The following is a 7547-nucleotide window of genomic DNA, read 5'->3' as shown; positions in this document are numbered from 1 at the left end:
TACGATCAACAACCTATTTATATTGGACATTTGCGTTCTTGCTTGCTCTCGAACTTATCTTTTATTTTTGCCTACGTGTTTCTCCTTATTGACATAGTCAGTGATGTGCTACATATTGACTATTGTATAAGCTACCTAAAGATAGCGTAGTTAAATTACTTTCCTAGCACATATTATTTGTTTCATAAAAAAGTTTTGCCTATTGAAGTATTTGGATATCTGATGCAATTATTTGGTTAAAATTATAGAAAATATAAAACATGTACATTGTCTCTCCAAAAAAGCATGAATCATTGTGGAGTATAATGTTATATTATTCAATGATGTTGTTGGATTTTTTGGCCCATGCCGCCCCCGCACCCACTTGGATGGCAGCCCACTTGTTGCCTGGTCCATTACCCGACCCTTCTTCTACTTAACCCTAAATCACTACTTAACCCTATTCTTCACCTATTCAGCCGATGCCTCTTCCTCTTCCTCCTTTCTTTCTCTGGTTTTGTTCCTCTGAAGTTTCCAATGCTCTTGGAAATCTCTCATCATCTTACCTCTTTCTATCTCTGTTCTCTATGTTCTATCTATCTATATATTAGTCTTCTTTGATTATAAAGAGATAGAACAATAACAAAACTAAAACCCCTCTTCGTACAATACTTTGTGTTGAATATTTGTTGAGTGTGGAAGAAACTTCTTAGTGGAATTCTGAGTGATTCTAAACGAAGCCTAACTGGTCTCTTTGTGGGTCTTTGTGGATTTTTTGCAACCATGAGGGTTGCCGGCCGGTGGTGGCGCTTGGGCATTCAATTGCCGGATTTGACTCCTGAGCCAGTTACTTTACTACTTTTCGTATTACTATTTTTCTATTATTCTTTCTTTATTCATTGATCTAAAATTATTGTATAAGGGTTTTCAAATCCACCATTGTCTCTGTAGTTATTGTTTCATTTGAGTTCATCACTTAGTGGATAAATTTCCAACAGTTCTCATCATATTATCTTCCACGATTCTTTGAAATTCCTCGCTCTTTCTATTTCTCCCTCTCTTGCTCCTTGTTCCTCGTTATCTTAGTGTGATGCCTATATTTGTGTGCTTTATTGCTCTTCGAATTCTCTTTTATTTTCTCTCTTTGCATTTCTCCTCCTTGAAATGGTCCCTTTTATCACATAATCGATGTTGTGCCTCATATTGACTATTGTATACGTTAATTGCCTGAACAAATAATTAACTTTCCTAGCCCGTATTATTTGTTTCACTATTGAAGTATTTTGGTATTTGATGCTATTATTTGCTTAAAAATATACAAAATATAAAATTTGTACTTTGTCACCTCCGAGAAACAATGAATCATATAATAGTATAATATTATCGAGTGATCTCGTCATATTATCAGCCACGATTCTTTAAAATTTTTGCTCTTTCTCTTGCACCTGGTCTTAATTCCCATTATCTTGGTGTGCATGTGCGTGTGCATATCTGGACACTATTAGTTACTCAATGTACCCCATCTATTTCCGTTCAGTGACCACAAATAATGGTTCTAAGTCTAAAAGTATCCTTTTTCCCCATAATTTCCTTCTTGTTAAAGCAATGATGTGATGCTTCTAACTTCATCTAATATATTCTGACCTTTTTGGTTTATTGTTCTGCAGGTTATCCACTTTCACTCCTTAGATACAACTGTGAGTTCAATAGAAGACAGACTTTTAATTCTAGAGTGTAATTTCCTATGTTATGATTGGTAATATTGATCCACTTAACGCTGCAATTCAAACTCCACTAATGGTGAAGGTCAAAGCTTGACTCATACGATGAAGTTGATATAAAAGTACCGAACCAACTCGGAGTCGATGATCCATCCAAACTACGGCTTACATCACACAATATCTACTCTCAGCGACCAAAAGCTCAACCTATAAGATATCAAGGAGTAGAAAGCTTGTTAGAGATGCTGTTGCATTACGACCAAGTATGCATTCATACAACTCTAAGTCGGGGTTCATTTGATGAGGGTGTGAAAGTAACAAAGCATTACTTTCTTGTTCAGCTTTTTAGTATTCTGTACTTTAAAGTAGTGGATATATCTCTGCCAGAATTGCAATAGTTGAGAATCCTCAAACTAGCTTTCAGCTATGCGGCAAACTCTGAAGTGAGTATTCATTCATAATTGGACTTTATGCTCCTATACAAGTGCATACATATGCAAGACTTGCAAATTAATTATATATTTAACAAACATTATATATCTTATTTGTTTTCCATATATAGCTGGAAACTCACAGTATTAGGCTGCCAAAAGAAAGCATTGTTGGTGATGTGCTTGAGCATCTCAAGGAGAAGGTAATATAGCTGACAAGTTATTACCGGGAGTGTGCGTGTGTGTATTCCATAATGAGAAGGTAATATAGCTGGAAATTCTAAGATTTGTCGCATAACATATCGTTATATGATTTTTAAATGTTGCAATGTTTATGTTAAATAGGTGAAACTCTCTCGTTCAAATGCAGAGCTCAAGTTGCTGGAAGTATTCTCTCACAAGATCTATAAAGTCCTGAATTATTGCATCTTCTTTTTGTTTCATTCATTGGTTTCTTAATATTAATATCAAAATAATATTCTTCTAAACTTTTACTTAATAATCCAGCTTAAATAGTTAAATTCAATTTATTTTACGCTGAAAAATCTTGTATGGGTGACTACACACAAATAGCACGTGTCAGAGATATGCACTCTGACTTGGAAGTTGAGTCTCTGTACTTCCTAGGTTTCTGTATTTTGCCCATGTGGTCTTCACTTAGTAAATTGTATATTGTGTTTCCAAATGGATGTTAGAAATTCCTTATGTCTAGCCTTCTATGCTTATTTTTTTAAGTTGCTGAAACTCCAAGTTGCTACAGATATATCCTAATAGTGATAAGATCGCAGCAATAAATGACAATCGCTGGACTTTACGAGCAAAGGAGGTCTATTTCTATCTCTATACATATGTGTGTCTATGTATATAAATGCTTGCATTTTTCAGGAGATACACATAACAAAAATATCTTGCTAATTGCTTTCCATGTCAGTACTGTGTCATTGATAGGCTACGACACTTTTTCCTTTAAAATTGGCTCCCCATATGTTCATCTTTAATATCAACAAATTCTTCACTTTTATAATTTCTCATTGCAGATTCCAAAGGGAGAGAAATTTCTTGGCCTACGTAAATGTTTGATTCATGTGTGTCAATTCATGCATGAGGATGCTCAAAATCAGATGGTAATATTTTCCGTTCGTTACTTCATAGTTTTCCTCATATATTTGTACTCGTTCTACCTCTCTAATTCAACTGCAAGTGCATCTCTTTCTTAGTTCTTATATATTCATTTTGCATCTGACAGAGAATTAAAAATATTGGCGAGCCATTTTTATTGATGATCAATGATGGTAAAACTTTGTCTCGTATCAAGGTTTGTGTGCAGAACAAGTTGCAAGTAAGAGATGAGGAATTTTTCAAGGTATTACATTTTTGGTCCCATAAGTGGACATATTTTCAATTTTGGTCCTACACGTAAATGTGCGAATTGGCCTGAGTTGGGACCAAAATGTGAAACAGGTCTACTTATGGGACCAAAAATGTAATTTACCCTTATTTTTTATTGTATTGACTAACAGAAAGAGCTACTGTCATTATCAATTGGACGGAAATTTCTAAATGGTCCTCAAATTGAAAAAAAACAAAAACCACATATGGGATTAAATGTGCGAATTGACCTGAGTGTGGAACCAAAATTGAAAAGAGGTCCAGTTATGGGACCAAAAACATAATTTACCCTAATTGTTACAATCACTTTAAATGCAAATGATGGTATGATGCTTATGTGGTTAAGCATGCAACAACTTCTACTTTCTGCTTGAATCTTCTCGATTTTATGCAGTGGGGATTTGCTTTTGTGTCGCATAGTCGAGCAGAATATTTGGAGGACTCAGATACTTTCTCACACTCTGTGACAATATTTAAAACAGATGCGCTTAAATTTCATAATATGTTTTGACTCTATAGAGAAGCAGTATTTGTGTTTCTTGGGAGCAATGTCTTTGACTGGAACACATTAACAATACCCCTAGAAGGCCTCCTACAGCAAATCAGGTAATCCATACGTTGTTTTATTTTCATTTTTTTAATAAATTTGATTTTGTTGCTCAATGTTGATAATCTTGCGGAAAGTTTTGCAGAAAACCTACTATGTTTGGATTCATGTTTTCGGATTTTTCGAGACAAGATAAAACCATCATTGTTTGTTTTTTATTTTTACACCTTATCTGTGTGTTTTCTTATTTTTCAACTTTCTATATATATAATATACATATATATACACTTATCTATATAATATAAAAGTGACATGATTTGACAATAAACAGTGATTTTTGTCTCCTAAAAATATAATATTAAACATACAATATTTATATATAAAAAAATATATAAAAGAGAAATATGATTTGACAATGAACAGTAATCATTTCATTTGATGCTACATGTCCTTTTAGTTATCTACTGCACAAATAAGTTGATTGCTATATTATGAGCCCTGGCCCTTACATGCAAAAAGAAAACTTAATATGTCATGCTATAGAATGCAAGATGTACCTTATTTGCTCCAAAACCAAAAATAAGGCATGCAACATACTGAGTTTACGAATTCATGACATATATTTGTTTTATATCTGTAACTGTAGTGATATGTCTTTGTTTTCTATAAGAATAGTTCTAACTAAGATCTACAATGACCTCTTCTTTTCAGTATCGCGACTCATATAACAAGCCTTTGAGGATATACAATTAGGAGTGTGACCGCGAGTGGGGTCCTTACATAGCCAGATCTTGGAAAACCATAAGTAAAATATTTGTCAAAGTTGAGAGTGTAATATACATATTTGTGCATATATTGGAGAGCTTCTCTTGTTGTAGGGTTTCATGTCGATTCACATGTAATCCAAAATTTGCCTGAGTGTGGGACCAAAATTGAAAACAGGTCCATTGGATCAAAATTGAAAACAAGTCTACTTATGGGACCAAAAATGTAATTTACACTTATTTTGATTGTATTGACTAATAGAGAGAGTAGTTGTCGTTATCCATTGGACGAAAATCCCTCAATGGTTCTCAAATTAAAAAAAAACCACATATAGAACTCAATATGCAAATTGACCAAAGTGTGGGACCGAAATTAGAACAGGTCCACTTATTGGACCGAAAATATAATTTACCCTCTTGCATTCCTTTAATTTCATCTTTAAATCGAGTTATTGCCGAATAAACTAATGACGTGACCAAAAACTAAGGACAACCAGTAGAGCAATTGAAGGTGTTTAGTATTCTCATTACTCTTCTCCTTGTGCTAAATCTTGTTGTTATGTTGCCCACTACCACCAGCTTCGATAAATCATAGTAACTTTTAAAAATTATGGTGCAGTAGAATTGTCTTATTTCTTATTTATTCTCATGAGGTTATTGTATTTTTTCGTTTTTGTCCTTGTTCTTGGGATTTCGAAATTGATCATATTTTAAGGTTAGTAGGACTAAAATTTTCTTATGTGCAAGAACATGTGAACGGACAAAGTAACAAATGAAAGTGGATAATTACCTTATACCCTGAGATTTAATGTCAATATAAATGTTCATTTAGCTTTTGTGATATATGTGTGTTTTTATTAAAATGTTAAGTCTGAGGAATTAGATTTATTGAAAGAGATATGTATAGTAGGGGGTTTTGTGTAAGGTTTTTTCTTTTTATTCTTGAGTGGGTGTTTATATAAATACGATTACAATATCAAAACACTTTTATTCATTTTCGGCCCATCTCCGAGATAAACCAAAACAGGCCACATGTTTTGGTGGATTTAATTCACCTGAACTGTGTGTATTTTATTTTTTATTTTGGGTTTTGCCTTGTTTCTGAACATCATATACAAAATTCAATTAAGTGCATTCTCGCGTATTTCTTCCTTCATCACTCCTCCCACCGTCCATCATCTTTCGCCGCCAGTTTTCAAACCGCCATTGCCCACATTCTGTGCAACAACCCGCTCTGCCAGAGATGGTGGGGGAACACGTTCAACCGAAAATATATTACCTTGAGCATCTTATCTTGTGCAGAAGCTGATTCTGGAGCTTCAAATCATAGTGATAAGCACCACAACTACAGCAAAAATTGATGGTAGAGATCAAGTAGTGGTGGTTGATTTGTTGGGTTTTCTTGTGGTTATGGTGGCAGTTTCACCCGTCTTCAACGTATTTCCGGTTACTGAGCGGTTTCTTAGCTCTCCTGCAGTCCAATTTGGGTTAGAAATCGGAGTTCTTCTCACTCTCTGCATTCTTTGATGGAACTCTCTAATCTAGCAAACAAACACAGAGAGAAATGTATTTGTTAAATTCTATAGTATGGTACAATTTATTGACTCTATTCTATTTAAATCTATACATATTTATAGATATGGTGTAATTAATTTAAATCCATTCTATTTATGAACATGCTACAATTAATTTTAATATATACTATTTATTAAAAATGAGGTCTTAAAATAACTAACGTTGGTTGTGTGTTTTTACTAATTCATAATAACTTTATAATCTTAAATTATGTAAATAAATTCATCAAATATATTACTGAAGTAGTCTATTTGAATTTAGTAATTCGAATAGAACATCAAAATAAATTCTTAGTCCGTTGCCAATGTGCATAAAATTATTTATTAAATATATATTTATTATTTATGAAATAAAACATAAATCGAGTATGATTTTTCATACAAAAAATATATATACAATATTATATATAGTTTCAATCCACCTACAAGTAAACCAATATATATACTTATAAGGGTAAATTATATTTTACCATATGAACTATGTCTAATTTTACACTTTGCCGCCGAAACTTATTTTTTGTGTCAACTTACCATCTCAACTTTGCGAAATTTGCACTTTGCCATATATGACGTCATTGTATTGATCTTTCTGTAGAAAAAATATTACAGACTGTTCATTTGTAAAAAATATGACATTACATAACCTTTAAGTATCACATGTGCATTTCATGTGATTTTGTTTTTTACAAAACAAATGGTTGAAAAATAGTTATAAATTACAATGTGCAAAATTTCATAAAGTTGAGTTGACAGAAAAAAAAGTTTATATGTCAAAGTGTAAAATAACCATAGTTCTGATATTAAAATGTAACTAAACCTAATTATAAATTCATATAAAAGAGACATGATTAAACAATAAACAGTAAATTTTTTCTTCCAAGAGACAAAACCAAACTTACCACACCTATTTTACACTATTTAAGTTATATTTAAATATAAGTCCAAACTTACATACTATTTCTGACACATACTTAATTGTCTTTATTTTTTTTTTCTCTCTCCCGAAACAAAACAAAACAAAACACTCTATATATATAACCGAACATAATGCACATATTTTGTAGCTCTACACACCTTTTTCCTACTGCTTCCCCGCCTCCTCTCGGCCATATCCTCTACTTACACCATAAATTCTACAGCGA

At 32.8% G+C, this 7547-nt stretch overlaps 1 long non-coding RNA gene across 5 annotated transcripts; it reads left to right on the top strand.

Moving 5' to 3' along the window:
• The first annotated feature begins 466 nt into the window (after positions 1 to 466).
• On the top strand, positions 467 to 6369 carry LOC148788653 (uncharacterized). 5 transcript variants are annotated; one of them, XR_016064492.1, is made up of 6 exons: positions 467 to 825; positions 1647 to 1676; positions 1786 to 2143; positions 2263 to 3255; positions 3378 to 4126; positions 4779 to 6369. It is a non-coding gene; the product is annotated as an uncharacterized LOC148788653 (long non-coding RNA). The 5 variants fall into 5 exon arrangements; XR_016064494.1 differs by having other exon boundaries at positions 1647 to 1963; positions 2042 to 2143; XR_016064493.1 differs by having other exon boundaries at positions 1647 to 2143; positions 2263 to 2393; positions 2477 to 3255.
• The last annotated feature ends 1178 nt before the right edge of the window (positions 6370 to 7547 follow it).

Source organism: Sesamum indicum, linkage group LG3, assembly GCF_026168435.1.
Source record: "Sesamum indicum cultivar Baizhima isolate 11 linkage group LG3, ASM2616843v1, whole genome shotgun sequence".
NCBI classification, from domain to species: Eukaryota; Viridiplantae; Streptophyta; class Magnoliopsida; order Lamiales; family Pedaliaceae; genus Sesamum; species Sesamum indicum.
Note: the sequence above shows the minus strand (reverse complement) of the source record. Positions and strands in the feature narration are given on the sequence as shown.